Consider the following 20786-nt stretch of genomic DNA (forward strand, 5'->3'; position numbering starts at 1 on the left):
GCCACCAGAGGTAGGAAAGGGAGAGGTGGAGTGGGGTAAGGGAGGAACTGGTGAAGGCCACGAAAAATCATTACATTGTATAATGTTAAATATACTAATTTTCCTGATTTGAGCATCGTAAATTGCACACAGGTATGGATATTCAATGCTGTGCCCCACAGATATGTACAATTATGTTTCAGTAAATAAAAAAAAAATTCAAAGTGTTTTTAATATAACAAATACAATATACATTTGATAGTACACTAAAAAGAGGATGGTAATCATTTTTTCAAAAGCCTAATTTGACAAAAAGGGAAAAGCTTTTTCAATATTACCAATACTTTTCTGTGATTTCGGTAAAAATGAATAACATTGTGATGGTACTGTTTATTGGCTAACCTGATACAGATCCATTACTCCTTCTTACCACTTCTACTCTAGATTGGAAAAGTTGTATACTCATTTCTCACTTTTGTTGCAGCAAGATATAGCCCTGTGACACCGGTCTGATCAATGAAATGTAATCAGAAGCCTATTGAAAACTTCTGAGAAGGGCTTTGTATTTCTTAAAATAGGAACAGACACAAGTGGTACAATTCTTGTCTGTCCTGTTTTGAACCCACACATGAAGCCTAGAGCTTCCGCAAACTTCAAGTTATTATGACAGAAAGAAAAAGAGAAACAGACATTCAGGGACCAATATCATTGAGTGTCTGAACTAAAGTCACAAGCAGCCTACTGCCTTATTTCTGCATATGTGAGAGCACTGACTCATTTATTTAAGTTACTGTGAATCAAAATTGATTCTTATTAATTCTGATGCTTTTATAGGAAGCATATATAATGTTTTAACTGGTAAAAATTTTGGTTTGTGTTTTTAGTTTGTTTCAGGATGGCTCTTTCAATGAGCAAATTTCATTTTACCTGCATAATGGTTATGGTTAGATTTATGTTGTCCATGAAAAGCAGAAAAAGATATAATTTTCTAAAAGAATTCACAACATCGAAACAGCAATCAGGTCAATTCAGGACAGGGCAATTAGTGTTAACAGAATAATTCAACACGCTATCAGAAATTTTTAAGCTAATTAGATAAACTTTCATTTTACTTAGCTAGTATAGATTTGACTGTATCTCACACACTGGTGAAGAACATATGGGTTCCTAACAGAAGTATCTTTAAAACACAAAGATGAGTGTTTCATAGGTATACAATTAAAATTGTGTATATGTTATGTGTATTCTATTCCCTATTCAATTTTCTCTTCACTTTATAATGATTATAAAATTAAGTCATATCTTTATCTTAAAGACTTTGTTTCACAGGTTCACAAAATTAGGTTTGTTAAAGAAATAGGTTCCATATTTGTGGATTCAACCAACTGCAGTTTGAAAATATTCACGGTGAAAAATTAGGTCTGTATTGAACATGCTCAAACTCTTTTGGTCATTATTCCCTACACAATACAGTATAAAAACTATATAGGATGTACAGTGAGTTAGGTATTATAAGTAATCTAGAGACGACTTAAAGTTTACAGGAGGATGTGTGTAGACTGCACCATTTTATATCAGGGACTTGAGCATGTGTGCATTTTGGTATTCATCAGAGGTCCTGGAACCAATCCCCTGCTGATACTAAAGGGGAACCATATATATGTGTGTGTGTGTGTGTGTGTGTGTGTATAGGTATATATACAGGTGTGTGTGTGTGTATATATATATATAAAATGATGATGATGGTGTTGATGATCATGATACTAACTGAAGTTTCTTGAGTGCTTATTATTTTTTGGATCCTGGATCTTACAAACTCATGAATTAAGTGCTGATATTATCCTCATTTTACAGATGAGAAAATAAAGGCATAAAAAGATAAAGTAACTTGCCCAAGTTGACAAGTCATTAAATCCTTGAGTTACATTAAATTAAAACTCAGCCATTTCATCTCCAGAGTCTGTTAGCTTATTTTCTACGAATTGTCTCATTTCTTCTTTATGCAAAGATGAAATATTTGTATGGAAAGAAATTATTCATACTCCTAGCTCAATCTTGAAGAAGGGAATACTGGGATAGTTTTAAAATAGAAAACAGTCTTGAGGTCAGAAGAACTTGCCTTTGCCAGTGAGCAACCGACACTGGTAACTGACTTGTGTTATTGTACAAGTAGGTCTAGGGCAGTTCTGAAGAATGAACAGATTGGTTTACTATTATGTATCTCTAATAATCTAAGAAAGTATATTCTTAGTTTCTTTGTGACTTCCTAAGGATATAACCGATAAGAATTTAATTCATTTCTCCCGTTTTTCTTCCCTCCTTCCCTTTTCACCCCCCATTTCTCTTCTTTTCTCTCCACTTCCTTCCTTCCTTCTTTACTCCCTTCTTCTTCCTTTCTTCCATTAAAAATATTCTGGAAATATGAAAATGAATTTGATAAATATTACACAAGATTTTATTATTTTTAAAAAAGAGAAGTGATGTGTCCAAAAAATAGATCTGTTAATATGTCTCATATGTTGGAAGAAAAAAAATACTTTGTGTTCTGATTCTATAGAAAAATAAACAACTTTATCACTTAAATTTTATTTTAAAAGGCCAACGTTGGGGTGCTTCCTGGAAGAAGAAAACTATGAATATTTTCAAGTGAGAAAAATAGGTAGTCTCAAAAGTCAGACAGTAAAATTGAGAACCCGTAAGGAACCTCACCATGGGCACTAATAGTGAATATTTAGTGTCTGAGTACAGGCTAGATTGGAGAAAAGGGATAGCTTATACTGTGGGGGTAAAAAAGACGTTGGTGGCCTAATATGTTGCAAGTGGTTTGTCACCTACAGCACTGCATTCTTTAAAGATGTCTAACACAAAAAATCTCCCAAGTGAATTTATTGACTAAAACCAGTTCCACAGAACCAATTAGTATCTTACACAGGCTGCCCTGCAAAGCTTATGAGGCCATCCATCACCTGTCCATTTAACTATTTAGCATTTGTTCCAGCAATTTGTCACTGTGTCAGAATGCTAGCATTTCAGAATGGTAGTTTTTGGTTGAAAGGAATCTAACTCAGATACTGCAGGTATTTCTCCTTTAATAAGACTTACAGAAGATTTATGTTTCTATTATATTTAACCTTAAACATCTTGTCTGGAGGATGAGGTTAATTCTTTGTACTGCAGATATTTCAAATTTAAAACAATTGTTTATGTGAACTTAAAAATATCATGCAAAATGGAATTATTTTAGATTTTTAACAATACAGAGTGCTAATATCACAATGCACTTTATCTCACAGCTTCAGTGATCACATTTTTAACACTTTTCCAATTCAGTCATTTACTTTTATATTCATTTCTCATACCTTTTTTAATTTTGCAGTACTGAATGAATTACATTGTACTTACCACAGAAAGAAAGGGAAAATATCTACATTGCTCTTAATATTATGCAGCTTAGCTAGATTTGGAATTGTAGACACATTTAATGGTGCAAAGATTATTGCGGGATTTCAATTAAATTACATAACAATTACACATAAATGTGTACCCATTTCAAGTACAGAGTATTAATTATGAAGCTTGGCTGTTGATTATAGATCATAGACAGCTACTTAATTTTGCTGTCATAAAATGCCAAACAAATATTACAATAGTGTAATTTGAAAAATGTTAGCTACTTGGCATAGGGAACATTTACAAGAATCACAGATCAAAGAACTGTAGCAAAATAGAATTTGTAAAATGGATCCACGTACTCCAACAATTGTAGAAAAATACATGCATTTTACATATTTGTTTCAAAGAACCAGCCATTTTACTACTTTAGGCATGTCAATCAAATGAAAATTATTCAGGTGTCTAAACTTCACATTTGATTCAAAAATGGGATGCATCTTTTACCAGTGAAAACAGAGATGTAGTTGGTCTCTTTTCTAGCTATTCCATAGGTTCACCTGATTAAAATTTCTAATGCAAAAGAAGCACACAAGATGCCGGGACTCAAATGCCATCTCTGCATCTGAATGCTGTTAAGCGGCTCCCATGGCATTTCTCACAGACTTTCAATGTGTGCTTGTCACTAAACTCAATCCCAGAGATAAAAGAGAAAATGTAAACTCCTGTGGGAGGACAGTTGAGTAAAAAGCTTTCCTGATGTCCTCAGAGTAATGTGTTCTGTCTGTTACCAAGGCTTCTGCAATTCCATCCCTCTTACCTTACACAATCCAGAATTTGAAAGGGTAGAAAGAGAATGTTTTTAAGGATTATTAGTTCAATATTAAGTGTGTGTGTGTAATGCACACATACATTACATTTCCATAGTGTTTTTGCAATTTTGGTTTTCAAAATGAGGCTAGAAAAGAAATAGTTTTACAGAGATATTTTTTCCATTAGTGTCCAAAATTGTCCTTATTCATAAGTGTAAGTGGGAGCTAAGAAGCAAAGAATAAAAGACCGTAAGATTTTGAATTTCAGAAGGAAAAACCAGACCTATTGTTACCAGAGGTCGGAAAGGGGGAGAGGGATTGGGGATAGGGAGTAATTGGGTAAGGGACACAAAAAGTAATTATGATTTGTAATGACGAACATGCTATTAATTTGGTCATCACATACTATAAACAAATACTGATGGTCAACTCTGTACCCCATAAACATGTACAAATAAAAATAATAAAAATAAAGTGCAATAGAGAAGAAAAATAATAATAACATCAAGATGTTTTCTCAAGGGTTTGTCTAATAAGGAGGGTATCTGGCAAAATTGTTTAACTTAAGCCCTCATTGCAGAAGGCTAAAGGCTTGGTGGGCAGACTGAAATATGTAACTCAGGGAAGAAATGATACTCAAAATATTCTTATGAAATGGTCACCTTATGAGTAAAAGGCGTGGAGAGCAGAGAAGAGAGAGAAAGAAGGGCGAGAGATAACTGAGCTAATAATGAACTATAGCAAAGAAAATTGTCCTGGGCATCTAGAGAAACTCAAGAATGGGGGGAGGGACGTATTGTGCTGATGACTAAAAGAAGTAACAACTGGTTTTGCCGGGTTTGGTTATGCTGTTGTTTTTATCTCAGTAAAATTAATTCCTCCTGTGTAATTGCAAGATGGGTCGGTTCTCTGATGAGCTCCCCAAGTCACAGTAAGTGCTAGCATTGAATAAAGGGAGTTGATTGTGCTAAATCAAATCAATAATACAAATGTTGATTGATTTCTTAATCTATTTTAGGCATAAGGCTTTTAAAAATGCAGAGGTTACCTCTGGGTGGAGAGGGCTCCCTTTGTTTATTAAACATAATAATAATATTAATAATAATAGCTACTGACTAACTACACTTCAGCACTGTTCTTTATATATTATAACTCATTCAGTGCTTTTAGTCTCTCTAAGAGCTAAGGGATTTGTAAATTAGGACACCAGTTACACAGTGGTGGGTCTAATATTTGAGCCCAGAAAGGGCTCTAATGTCCATCCTCTTAAGTACTGGACAAAATTCCTCTTAAGGGCTACACTATTTATAGAAACATACAGAGAAACCACCATTTATTGAGTTCTTTCACTTTTACAAGGTAGTCACTTTATATGTAATATTTATTAAATCCTATGAGATGATTATTATTGTTCCAGTTTAATTAAAATAAAGTAACTTGTCAGTGGTTATAACACTGCTAATTAACATAGGAGAGGTTCAAATCTACGTCCATACAACCTCAAGGTGCAAATTTGTAGCCCTTTCAACCAGTTAACAGAATCCTATTGCCTGAATAAAGACTTTGTTCCATTCTTAATTTCCTCTGTGGTCTTCCTAGTACCTAGAAGCTGTACGTAGAAGCATAAGTTAACATGATGTATACTTAAATTCTCCTTATGGTGATATGAAATTTGGGGACTACATGGGCACATATCTTTCTCAGATGAAAACTTGATTTATACTGTGTATCTTAAAGTATTATTTTGAAAATTTATGTTAAAGCCTAGAAGAGAGTAGGCAAAATATGAATGTAGGTTTTCTTATGAAAATCAACTTGGATTGGCCATCTTAAATTTTCTTTAAAAGAAGAGAGAAATTTCCTTTGTGAGCTATATGCAATGTAAGGCTTACTTATATAATAAATATATAGGCATGAATATAAAACTATTGCTGTAGACACACCTGTGGTATTATTTTAGAGAAAGATGAATGAGAGTTATATGAGTTCTTGGATTCTCCCCTATGGAGCATGTTATCTCCAAGACTAGTAATAGTGCCTGGCACATAGTATGTTCTTGGACTGACTATGTGTTAAAAGAGAAGGCTTGGCAAATGTATGGCTGAAACACTTAGAAATAGTTGAACAACATCAGTCATTGGGTATAACAATTAAAAGAATTCTGGAGGCTTAATTTGTCTATAGGGTACATTTTTAACTTTGCTGGGCAGGGCAGGGTGAAAGTGGGTCAGAGATGTGAGAGAGAAAACATTGAATCCTAGTGCCTTAACATCTTAGTAGTAATCATTCAAGTCTATTCTAGAAATCTGGTGATCGTTCACATTAGACAGTAGGGTCTGTATAGAATAATTTGCAAAAAAGACCCTCAAAATTCTATTTGGAGAGAAAGCAATGAGGAGAGTGCTGAATATGGTCTAAACATTTACAAAAAAGTTGTGTGTGCGTATGTGTGTGTATTAATGGCATATATAGGCGAGGAGTCTTTAAATATCAATGTTTTCCCCTTCCCCTATAAGTAACATTTGACTTAAGCCAGAGCTAATATTGTCAAATGAGCAAACATTCATGAATAAATGCCTCACATCTGGCAAAGTGAAGTTAGCTGACATTTACTGGGTACAAAGGAGCAGGGATTAAATCACACAGAATCTCACAGGATCTAATATTGGTATATTTTTCCCTCAGTGTTTTAGTTGTTTTTGAAGAAAAATAGGAAAATGCATTATCAATCAGGAGGTGAAAATGGGAAATCATATATTATTTATCTTTTTAAAATTATTTTTCTTATTATTTCAATAGATACCTATTATTACAAAAATGGAAAGTGCAGGCATGGATTGTAGATAATTTGGAAAGTGCCAGAACATGTAAAAAAGAAAAGAAATAGATCACAATTTCTCAGTTCAGGGACAAAAACTCAAAATTTTGATGTGTTTCTCGACAGTGTTTTTTCTATGTGTGTATAGAGAGATAATAGATATGTTGAATGAAAGAAAAGTAGACATAGGTAGAGATAGCTAGCTAGATAGCTAGATCGCAAACATAGATTTGTATATATGAATAAATATTATTATTTTTTTACAAAGCCAAAATCAAATTATGTAAAGTCTTTATGACATGTTCCTAATTTCAAATACATCCTGAATATTTTCTAATATCCTTTCATAGTTTTATAGCACTTTAAAAATTATTATATAGCAGCACATTATAATTATTTTATATTATAACAACATGATGCTGTTGAAAGATGTAAGAAAATTTGCAAATGCACTTTAGAAAGGTCTCCTTGATTATACCTTGCAGCATGATGTGGTACATAAGAGTGCATGTTATATGAGAAAAATTGTGGCAGTGACTTAGACAGGATAGACTAGTGATCTAAACTAGTGTTATAAATTTGAAAATGGGGAAAATTGAAGATTAAGAAAAGGAATAATGTAGGGAACCAGTAGATGGATGGTGGCCTTTTGCTATTATTGGGAAGACAGGAAGAAGAGTTATACTGTTGCTTTTTTGGAGGAAGTCACATGTAAATGATCACTTTAGTTGATGTACAAGGAAAATCAGAGAGATAATAGAACACATTGGTAAAAATGTTTTAAATTAAGAATCATACTAGGTAAAGAAGTTGAAGACAGAAGGAGGTCAAATAAGGAGAAAGTAAAGGATCTAGAAAATGATGTTTACATAATTTCAAGGACAGATTTAAGAATAAGTTAAAAAATGCTGGGAAGGATAGGAGGTTATAATCAAGAAGTGCATTTTTGATTAGTATAAAAAATACGTGTATTATACATGGAAGACTTAAAGCATAATAATATGATGATCACCAATAATCCCCAAATCCAATAGAAGAATTAGAAAATCACCAGACCATTGAATAAACCCATGTTTTTTCTCCTTTCTCATCATCAAAACCCTTAGAGATAAGTATTTTCTGTAATTTTAAATTTATTATTTACTGTGTAATTGTTTGAGTTCCTTGTGTATTACGGATATTAATCCCTTATTGGATGCATAGTTAGCAAAAATTTTTTCCCACTCTGTAGGTTGTTGTTTCACTCTGTTGACTGTTCCCTTTGCTGTGCAGAAGCTTTTGAGTTTGATAAAGGCCTATTTGTTATTTTTTGTTTTGTTGCTTGTGCTTTCAGGCCCTTGTTCATAAAGTCTGTGCCCAGACCTAATTCCTGAAGTGTTTCACCTATATTTTCCCTTAGTAATTTTATAGTTTCAGGTCTTATACTTAAGTCTTTGATTCATTTTGAGTTGATTTTAGTATGGTGAGAGGTGCATGTCTAGTTTCATTTTTTTCTTATAAAACTTTCTTGGTCATCAGTGATTTTTTTAGATTAAGAATGTGACTAGGAGAATTAATATTCAAAATTATTTCTAAGCATTTATATCTTTGGATGAATATTTATTTATAGGAGTATTTTATAGTATTCTATTCCTTGTTTAAAAATTTTAAAATGGTAATAGCTTTCTGTGCCACCAAACTGATAACTATAAAGGAAAGCTAACTCTTAAAAATGATTTGGAATCTATTAGCTTTTAATGACATTTCTTAGCAATAATTATTCATCTAAACTTTATAGCATATGTTCAACTTCATGAATGACTGGATAGAATTCCTAAGACTCTAAACAATAGCATTTCTGTAAAGATCCTTTCTTGACCTAAATCTCAAGATTATGTTGTTTATTGGGGATATATTTCTTAGTATGAATAAGAAATAATTTCAATGAACAGTTTTTACAAATTGGACTAAAATAATTTAACTTGCTTTTTAAAATATATATTCTTACCAAATGCATGTTTCCTCTTTTCCCATATAGCATCCATTCTAATTCTTCAATCATACAATAACTTTATGCTTTTGACAAACGAGGAAATACCTATTATAATTGAAGACACTCCCATCATCTCTGCAAAAAGGGTAGACACAAAATTCCAACAGTAATGGCAACCATCTCAATTTCAGGAATTCCATGAAATACACATTCTTCTTGAGTTACGGAAGTGTCTTTTAGTGATCTTCTAACAATCTATTCAAGTAAAGTTAAGCATCACCAAAAATTCTCACTCCAAATGGTAAGGAAAGGGAGATATTTAAGTAAACAAACAAAACAGCATATAAAAAATAAATAAATAGATAAATATTTGTTTGAGGTAAACATAAGAGAAATATACTCTGGTAATGCAGCTTATATTTGGTAATTGGTGAATACGCTGTAGTTGATATTTATCACTCCCTTCCTTTTTTACCTCTACTGTTTATTGATCACCCTCAGGTAATATCTCAGCTGGTTAGGATTCTGTACTTGATGTGGTGATTCAAATTGTCTTTGAAGGATGTAAGTCCATTACGGTCCTGCATATTTGATACATTTTTCCATTGCCATTCATCATTTACCACAGATGTGCCAAGAGGTGGTCACAAAAGCATTTAGATTCCATTCACTCTTCCCTGCCTCCATTGAGTACCAGAAGCCTTATTTCTCATTGGTATTCGGAATCAATCATATCTGTTGGTTCAAGGGCATGAAGAGCCTGTTGTCAGAGTCTACTGAAAATAACAAGACCAATGTTATACCTCATTTTGAAAGTTTTTCTCCATTAAGAACTAAGATCCTTAGACAAAAAGTGTTCAAGATTTCAGAAAAAGGAAGCAAAAGCTTTGTGAGCTAATAGTTAAGTGGCAAAGTAAGAGGCACCACTCACACTTCCACTCCTTAAGTCTTAGACCTGTGTATTCTGGCTATAGAAGAAAAAACACTATAACTGGCATTGTTTCAAAGCATATACTACATTGTGTAGGACAATACCCCAGCTACACTAGATGATTTTTTAGTAGGTGCTATAACTGATTCTTCAATAAGTCATTCCACCATTCTATCAGAAGCATTACAGGAAAATAAATAAAATTTATATCCCCTCTCTCCTCTATAACCTTCTTCCAAGAGCCTGACTGATCTCCCTACAGAAGAACCGTATCAGGAGTTCAGCACTAGCCTTTGATTTTAGCAGCTTTGGCAGTTTGCTGTGAGTAGTCAGATCACCGTCGGTGATGAGGACTCCGTTATCAAGCCCACACATTTTCCGACAATGGCTTCTTTGTAGGGAGATGGGGAAAGAAGGTGACTGACATCCGAAAATGGGTCGTTTTGTCTACCTGATTATCGAGACTTACTTGCAGTAGACTTTTTTTTTTTTGATGAGTATTAGCAAGGTAAAAAAAAAAACAAAAAAAACAAAAAAAACACACTCACAGATTATGCCCCTTCAGAGAAGTCCATGCACATGACTTTTTAAATACTTTCTTATCACCAAATCTTATATCCTTGAAGTCCCTGATTAATCAGCAAATTGGCACTGCCTATGAGTCCATGAAAATCCATTCATCTGGCTACCACCTTTTCCAGCAAGCAGACAATAAGATACGCTGCCTGAAGTTTTGATCACTGGAAGGAATTCTATTTACCACTGCCTTTCAGGACCACCCCTGAATACAGATTTAATATAATTTTAGGCTACTACTTTCTAGTGCCAGCATATCCATCTGTAAACAAGACCCAAGATTTTTTTTTTCACTCATATCATTAACTGATCATAAGGAATTTCCCACAAAGGCATAGAATTTAGTGTAGGATTAAGTGTTATTAAAGCCCTAGTTACTTACTCAATGTAATTTTTTTCTGTCTTCAAGACCTACTCAAGTAGTATCTAATATCTACTAGTTTCATTTAATGAGGGATTGCTTCTGTATGCACTCCTTATAGCTTGGAAGATCACAGAGAATTTAATTCAAATGGGCATCTTATGTTACCTAATCATTCATCACCCAATAGTCAAGTACTCAGATTCTACAAAGGTCCAGTAGAAGAGCTGTTATTTAAAAGAAAATAATCATCCAAGCCCTTTTATATGCTCTCATTCCAAGTCTAAGAATACCGTTCCTTCCCAACTCATTCTCTAATATTACCATGAAAGAATCAGTAAAGCTTTTGGATCCCATGTTACCAGCAGCATCTCCTACTATAAATGCAACCACCAAAATAACCTTTTGGAAATTGGTTTTGTCTTGCACATACATTTCTCAGTGCCTTTGTGAATAAGTTGGCCTCTAAGTTCTCACAAAGGACATAATTCAGGTTAGGTTGAGAACTGGCACGTAATAATTCACTGCAAACTTTCTTGAGTATTTTTATTCTCTACTTCCCCTTATGCCAGAGGTCATCTGGCACGTCAAATTCATTGAATATAGGCCACTTTTGAATCCAAGTATCAATCAGCCAGCCAAGATCACTCCTAGAATTTTGAGGCTAGTAAATAAAATCTAAAATTTTACATACATATGAATAAATTTGGTCTAATCTAATGTTATAATTAATGCCCCTGAGACCAACAAAGCATATATTCTCAGATACCTGACAATAAAACCTACAATGTCTCAAAATTATTTTTTAAGCTACTTTTCCATGAAGTACACGTTGTGATACTCTCCTTATACAGTGATGAATTTTGATTGTGAGAATTGACATAAAGTCAACAGGGACTGATGCAGGTGAGTCTTGAGGGAAATCGACATCTTCTTACAAAGCAGCTGCCTCTCATCATGTCATTTCAGAAACTTTCAAGCTAGTATCCATACACAGTGCTAAAACGGGCTATTTTTGTTTATAAGAAAAACACAAGGGAAATTGGGTGTTTCAGGTTCTCAGCTTCATCCAATTCCTCCTAAATGTCTACATTATAAGTCTCGGGGTTCTACTCCACCCCAAGTAATTTCCTAATCTTAATGACTTTGTGAACTTTTGTAACTCACGTGGTCATTTTGTAACCCACACAATATGTTTTGGGACTTGCCAAAAACCACTACCACTTTCAGGGCTGGGGGATAATGGGAAGAGGTAATATTATGATGGGTTTTAGTGCGAGTTGCCTTGCAAAGCCTGGATGAAAGAGAGAGCTTGAGCCACAAAATAGAAGCAGACCCTATTTAGATACCACAGAAAGAAAATGAAAAAGAAAAATGTTTTTTTTCTTAGAAGCTTCTTCATACCCTCAAATCACTCACCAGTCCTTCTTATTGGCTAAACACACCAATAAGCCAGGAGACACATGACATGTAATGTGTTATAGAGAAGAGGAGGAAAATCATGAACATCATCTTAAAAGTAAACATGTACTTGCCCAGTGTAATACTACAACACATTTAGCCATTTTCCTATGACAGACATTTAGGTTGTTTCTAGCACATATTTTAATTAAAAAAACAAAAACAAAAATCAAAACAAAAATAATACAGCTATGACTTTGGTGTCACATGTGAAAAGTTTTCTCCAGTGTTTATATCTAGGTTGCAATTGCCCCAGGTTAAATTCATAATGTAATGTGAAATAGTTGAACCATTTTACCCTTCTCTAATTCCATAAGAGTTCTTGTTGTTTTATATTCTTGTCAAAATTTAACAAATTTGGAGGGTATAACGTTATAACTCAGTGTGGTCTAAGAGTGCACACATTTTTTTTTTTTTCAAAATTAGAGTAGTCAGGGTTCACATAGCAGAGAAAAGTGTTAGTAAAAACCCCTCTAGATGAAGAAGCCAAATATTCCAGAGACTGGGATATTTTCTTAGTCACCCATATACTTTATAAAGCCACTCAGATGATAGCCAGACTTGAGATGAAGGAGATGATGGAACAGGTGTCAATGTTTTCAGTAAGAGATAATTTCATTGCAGGTGTTATTATAATACAGTTCTGGGGTATTATATGCAGGGTCAAGAGCAATGAACTAGAGGAGACATTTGTGAAATAAAAGAAGATACAGCCAATCTTTAAATGACTTTGGGTTATTCTCGCTATTGGAAAACAAGTGGGTTTCACTAGATGGCACAGCAGCAGGGAGTGCAGTTTTCAGGGGATATCATGGTTCGATCAATACATAATATTGAGAAAAATTCAGGAACAACATAGACATGAAGAGGACATTTGTACTGTGTTTTGAAATAATACTTATAGCACATTGTTTTAATTATATTTCTAGATGATTTGAATCTATCCCAAAACAAATGTCTGTACTGTAATTTGACTTTCTTGAACTTTTAAATCATCTTTCAGCCTGCTTCAAATGGTTTTTTTTTTTTGGTCTGTGTTTTTTTGTTTGTTTGTCTTGTTTTTCTTTTAAGAGGGATGCAAGGATAAGATAAGGTTTAATATTCTTTCATTCCTGGTATTCACCTGAGAATAGGGAATGAAATTCTTGGGTCACAGATGTTTTCCTCAAAACTATGCAGATTAATTTTTGTTTTAGTACCTCCCTTCACTTACTATTATAGGTGAGAATATTAAAGGAAGTCCTATTTTTTTCCCCATTGTGGGTATCCTACAGTTTTCTTTTAAAAAGAAAAAAAACCAAAAAACTTTTCACTTAGATTTTTGTAGACTCCTTCCCCTATTTCAGAAATTTAAAGGAGGTCACCATAATTTAGATAGGCATTGGTCTACCTCTATTAATCTTTCCTGGAACCCTGTTGAATCCATTCAATCTGCAGACATGTGACATTCTTTGACTTTTTTCTATTGTACTTTTTTACTATAGTTTCCATTCCATTGTGCTCTGAGGTCCTTCGAAGGAGCTCCAGTTATATTATCTCCATGTTTAATTCTGTTCTTGGTGCTGAACATATACCCACTGTGCTTGTTATTTTCATTCTTTTGCCCCATCCACCTTGTTCTAGGATATATTTTTTCCTGCACATAACTTTCTGCAGAATCACCTCTATTATTTCCTTTTCCAAAAGTATACAATATTTTCCCCTGAAACTGCATTTAATTTAATTTCAATATTTTTCTGTCTTATTCATCTCTGTTTTATTTCAATCTGAGTCTCAGCCAGAAATTTTGTCAAAAGTCTTTTGTCTTATTCTACATTTTATATCTTATTTGAGTGGATCCAAGTTATATTGAGTTATATTGAAAACACAGACGGATATATTCTAACATTTATTCTTTTTTATTATAGCAGGACTTGTCCAAAGTCTTATACTTGAATGGTATCATTTCTGTCATTGTGGAATAATTTTATAGGCTAAAAAAGAGAGGGTTTTCTTCTCTGTTTAATAATATTAATAACAGATCTATTTGGGAATATTATTTGTACCTCATGGGAAAGTTCTTTTGGTTCTTTTCACCCTTTAGTAGATTGCTGTTAGAATCCACATCTGGGCATAGTAATTCAAAGACATTTTTCAAATGCTTATCACACATACGTTCATGAAAGTTTGACATATGCCATTCTGAACACCTAAAGTGAAATAGCTACCTTGATTTTTATCTGGCTATAATGAAATAAATTGGTCAGATTTGTAGCTCTAAAAATAAGTAGCTGACTAAACTGGAGTTAAACAAAATGTGATCTGTAATGTAAATGTTTGTATGTGAGTATCAATTCCTTTTTTATAAATTCTATCATATTATGATATTAGAAGTTTACCCATATATTTGAGCCCCCTATTTCTAATGACAAAATCAAGGAATCAAAACCATAAAATTAGTAAGTAATGAACAGGACATTTGGGATTATAGCAAAGATGTATTTGGAAGATATTGAAAACGAACATTATTTATCTTCAGGATAAATATCAAGGCAGGGGATCAACAGAAGACAGAAAACTGGCTCATAAAGAGTATGTCTTGTATAACTTAGCAAAAAGATCAGGAGCAGAGAAGTTCCAGAGGTGTAAGGACACACAATCATTTATCAAGTACCCTAATAAAGTGACTCTGCTGTGTCTAGTGTACTGGTGATGTCTCTCCTCACAAATGTAACATCACTGCAATAGGTCCAGTCATCACACATAGAAACAACTATGTCCTACAGTGAACAAGAGGGCACTTCGGTGGATAACTCCTTGTTGTATAAGAAAACATTTCCCAAATATTCTCCAATAAGTTTCCATTGACCCAAATTTGGTCCCATCACATGTATTACAACAAAGAAGATTTTTAAAGTGTATATTCAGATTTTTTTGCCTCCAAGATGAGAGCCAGCCTCTATAAGCAGGAAAGAATGACACACATTCAGCTAATAGAGTTATGTCACATACAACTAGACATAAATATATCTTTTTCTGGGACCTAGAGGAAACGTTTGAATGCATCTTCTCACTCTGAACCTCTGGAACTATCCCCAGTAAAATCAGCAGTCTTTTCAAAAATTCTCAAACAAATAGGATGCTTGAATCTGATTGATTCCAAAGGATTTTGAAGATTTATGTGTAGGCTTTCCCTGTGATGTGAAAAATATGCAAAACTATGACAAGTCTTCAAAAGGTTCATGGAAAATGTGTATTATGAAAACAACTATCTATGGATTTAAAAATCTTTTTGCACCAAAATAAACTTGTACAAACATTTTATAACATGCCTGAACAGGAACAACTTTGAGGCACTAAGAAGAATAAGGTACTAGTTTGGATAGAGCCCCTATCAGAACATAAATTCTGCTATAATTGAAGCAAGAATAAAAATCAAATTGATGATGAAGCTTGTGTGCAAGAATGGTAGAATCTTTGATGTTTTATGAATAGTGTATGGAGGCAATGCCCTAAAGAAATCATCAGTTTACAAATGGATAACTCATTTTAAGAAGGGATGAGAGGATGTTGAAGATGAAGCCCACAGTGGTAGGACGTCCACATCAATTTGTAAAGAAAAAATTAGTCTTGGTCATGGCCTAATTGAAGAGTACCAATGAATAACAGCAGAAACAAAGCCAATGCAATAGACATCTCTATTGGTTCAGCTTACACAATTATGATTGAAAATTATAGGTGAGCAAATTTTCTGCTAAGCAGGTGCCCAAAATGTGCCCAAATCTTCTACAAATAAGAGCAGAGCTTTCAACTGAAATTTTAAAGAAATGGTCTCAAGATCCTAAAGCATTTCTTCTAACAATTTTAACAGGAGATAAAGCATGGCTTTTCCAGTATGATCCTGAAGACAAAGCACAATCAAAGCCATGTATACCACGGGGGAAAGAGGTTCAGTCAAAGCAAAAGCAGACTGGTCAAGACAAAGGTCATGGCAACAATTTGGGGGGATGCTCAAGGCATTTTGTTTTTTGACCTTCTGGAGGGCCAAACAGCAATAACATCTGATTATTATGAGAGTGTTCTGAGAGAGTTAGCCAAAGCTTGAGCAGAAAAAATGCTCAGGAAACCTCCATCAGAGAGTTCTTCACCATGACAGTGCTCCTGCTCATTCCTCTCATCAAACAAAGGCAATTTTTCAAGATTTTCAGTGGGAAACCATTAAGCATCCACTTTACAGTCCTCATGTGGCTTTTCCTGATGTCTTTTTTTTCCCTAATCTAAAAAAAATTTAAGAGCACCCATTTTTCTTCACTTTGTAATGTAAAGAAGAATACATTAACATGGTTAAATCCCCAGGACTCACTTCTTTAAGGATGAACTAAATGGCTGGTATCATTGCTTACAAAAGCATCTACAACTCAGTGGAGCTTATGTTGAGAAATAAAGTTTATATTTCACATTTTAATCTCTTAATTCCATTTTTCCGTGAACTTTTTGAAGCCCCCTTGTATTATCCTCGAACCACGCTTTGGGTATTATTTGAATTATTATATTGAGAAAATGTCAAGAAATCTTGAACTTACCCAAAAACTTTACTTCCTAGGATTTAAAAAGTGTTTCTATGGCCAGACTTATATAAGATCTTTCATAGGAAAAAGCAAAAATAACTTAATGTCATGTAAATCATCTGCTGCTTTGCTAAGTAGTATCTGTACTTCTTGTTTATGTCATTAAACCATCTGTCGGAGCCAAATGCTACTTCTTCTCATCCTTCACCTAAGTCCATTCAAAACAAAAATATTAAGCTAAAGAGGTGGTTGATATAAAATTGCATTATCGGTTCAGAGGTAAAGCTACCTGAGGTTGGTGGGTAGAAAACCTAGAATAACCTAATAGAGGAACCTCATATCTGTGTCTTTCCTTCCTTGGGGATGGTGAATCTGCAGCCAAGGTCAATTTATTATGTCCATCCTTCTGTTTTGGCAGAGCTTATGCTACTCAACCATATGGTATTGCTGCACATCCTTTCTGTTGCTGTCTCCACCACATTTGTTACAAGCTCTATACCCTGCTGAATTTCTGTTTATTTTAACCATTCGCAAAATTATCCTATACAGGCATGATCACTGTTTTCCAATACTACATTGCATGGGTGTTGGGGGGGGGGTACGGAATGAAGTCAAAATCATAAACTTCTCATGCAATTCAAAGCTTCCCTTGTTTATTTTACTACAAATTGGTAACTTTTAGTGGACTTCTGCTTAGGTGTTCGGTAGTAATTCTCCTGGGCCATTACTGTTTCTTAAAAGGGCCAGGTATAAGGTATTCCTTGGTGACTTCCTCAAGTCTCATTCAATATGCGCTATATCCCTTATTATTCACCACATGTGGACAACACCCTTACCTAATTTTCAGCAGAGTTGAAAGATATCCTTCTCTAATTTGAATAATCTATTAATCATTTCAATAAGAGCTAGTAGAGACGATTGGACAAAGCTGTTTACTTCTGCATCTTAACTTGATGTTCTTTTGCATGGCTAAAATTTGGGTGAAAAAATGGAAAAACATTTTCCCCCTAAGAGAAAAATAAAAAATACATCTCCACACAACAAATATTTCTCGGAAGATAATGAAACCAGTGTAAATCAAGACAACTTTTAATTTTAAATCTGCAGGTGTTTTGTTATTATTCAATTGTAGATATGTAAAACTTTCAGTGAAAGTAAATTAACCTTAGAATATTTCTTACTATAAGAGTAATTTTTCAGCAGACAATATAAAGTACACTCTGAAAGCCAAAACTCTATGAGATGTTTTGTACATTTTCTTCTCCTAAGTGAAAGCATAAGATGAAAAAAGCAATCAAATAGTTCAAATAAAACATTTACCAATGTCTACCTCTCCATTTCAAGAGTACACATGCTCTTTCTTTCCCCAGTCCATTTCTAGAGAATATTATCATTGACAGCTCCCCTCACCATATGGCATAAATAGGTGTCTATCTAGAACACAAAACGCTTAGATAAAAGAGAAAAGAAAGCTTCAAAGTAAAATAAATTGGTCAACACCTATATTCTTAAATACATTAATAAAAAATGTAGCTAGAAGAAATCTTATTAAAAATAACTATATTTATGAAATCTGATTTTTTTCAGAGCATATCTGTGGAAACATCTACAGAGAATTTTTTAAGAAAGACATGAAACATAAACTAAACCATAGAAAGTGGGGATATAAAAATCTACGGGTATTTTCCAAATTATAATAATGTTCCTCAGGCTTTAGCACAGGACTTATGAAAATGGATGTAGCCATTCTGGAAAGAATTTTCTAAGTATTTAGTGAAATTTAAAGTATACGTATTCTACAAGACAGAAGCTTCATGTCTCAGTATTTATGTATTTCAGCAAAATTTAAGCCAAGTTAATAAAGGGACATGTATGAAGATATTCATGATTCTCTGTGTGTTTGTATATTTAGTAATAGCAAAGAATGAAAACAATCTAAGTGTCCAGCAATGAATGGATGGAGACATAAAATGCTATATATAGAAAAAATGTGATATGTTACAGTGATTAAAATAAACTACATTCACATATATGAACAGTAAGTTAGCTTATGTCTTTTTATCATTTCTTAGTGAATAATAAACTCAAAACTAATATTACAACCTCTCACTATAAATTATAGAGTTTGCCTACAGAATTTTTTAAAAATTCACTTAAAAGGGCCGAGCCCGTGGCGCACTTGGTAGAGTGCTGCGCTGGGAGCGCAGCGACGCTCCCGCCGCGGGTTCGGATCCTATATGGGACTGACCGGTGCACTCACTGGCTGAGTGCCGGTCACGAAAAAAAAAAAAAAAAAAAAAAAAATTCACTTAAAAGACATTTTGACCATTTACCTCCATGTTTCTATATACAATAAACACTTTTCATTCTTCTTTCTACGTGGTATCTCAGAAGCACGTGCTATACTCTGGAATCAATATCCTACCGATATGATTTCATATTCGTTTCCATATCATCTCATTGTCCTGATTTTCTTACTGCTTTCCTAATTCCTCTTATTTCTTTTTCATATCCTCTTCTTCTAGGCTTCTAAACAACAAGTTCCTCCCATTCCCTTCTTTCTCCATCGCATTTATCTTTATGACCTCCAGTCTAAACCTCTAAAACTTTCCTAGGTCATCTCAATAAACCCTCAAACTAGTCATTTGCAAATCTGCATATAGGATCTTTACTCTGCCAAATCTATTCCTCCTCTGATGTTCTCTGTCTCATCAAGCAGGTCTACCATCTAAAAGTTTCCTTCTTTACCTCTTTCTCATGCACTGGTAATTCATGTCCTGATTTTTTTTTTTTTTTTTTTTTCCAAATCTATCAATTTTTTTTCCAGTTTCTACTGTCACTCACATCATATCTTGCCTGGACCACATCAATGAATTTTTCACTTCCTTTGCTATTTCCGCTTGATCACTCCAGACTTGTTCCCTACACAATAGCCAGAATGAAGATTAAAATACTAAAAATCTATTCATCCATTTTTCTGCTTAAAACTCTTTAGTAGCTGCCTATTGGTCATAGCATAGCACAAAGAACAAGTTTCCAATAGGTCTATAAGTCCCTGCATCATCTGTTTCTTGCCTTCCTCTTCAACTTCCTCTATGTCTTAAGCAAGAAAAGTATTCACTGACTGAAGCAAACTGTGGAGCTCATGTTCCAACACTGGTTTAGCCAATCTTAGTCATACAAGAACATGTATTATTGTTCTTAGAGCTGATAATTTGGAAAGAGAAGAAAAAAATTAAATATTTGCACCAACTTGAATGTTTTCAAAACACTCCATAAAGTATTTTTTTTTAAATTTTAATTTATCAATATACATTGCAGTTGATTTTCATGTCCCTATACCAATTCCTCCTTTCCCCCCTCCCTCTTTTCTTCCCCCCTCATCAACATCATATCTGTTCACTTGTTCAATTCACTGAAATAAAGCAGCCTAATGTGCTTCTCTCAAAAATTATGCAGGGATTTATCATCATTCAACCTGTATTTGAAAATACTTATTAATTCTGCATTGAATAAAATTGTTAATAAAAGTTCATGAAAACCACTGTAAAACACTTGCTTACTAAGTTTCTTGTTTAGAAAACAGTTGAAGTAACTGAAATAAAGCAGTCCTCAATGTATCCTTTAGAATTCATGCTAGATTCACCTTTTTTATGTCTGTAAGAGAAATATACTATTAATAAAGATTTTGAATAAATGAAAAAAAACCACTCTATAAAATAAAATTGTTGTCTGTGACAGGATTTAAGCAATGGGCCATGAGAGAGCAACTTCTTTCTTGCAGGGGCTGGTTCCATAACAATAGATTTGTTTTTACATGTTGCTTACAACCTTTTTGTTTACAGGATTTTACATGCTACTTTCAGGGTCCAGATTTCTTATATATGTACATACATCATTATAAATGTTAACATCACAATGGAGGAATTTATGAACTCA

The sequence above is a fragment of the Cynocephalus volans genome, chromosome 8 (genome assembly GCF_027409185.1).
Source record: "Cynocephalus volans isolate mCynVol1 chromosome 8, mCynVol1.pri, whole genome shotgun sequence".
NCBI lineage: Eukaryota > Metazoa > Chordata > Mammalia > Dermoptera > Cynocephalidae > Cynocephalus > Cynocephalus volans.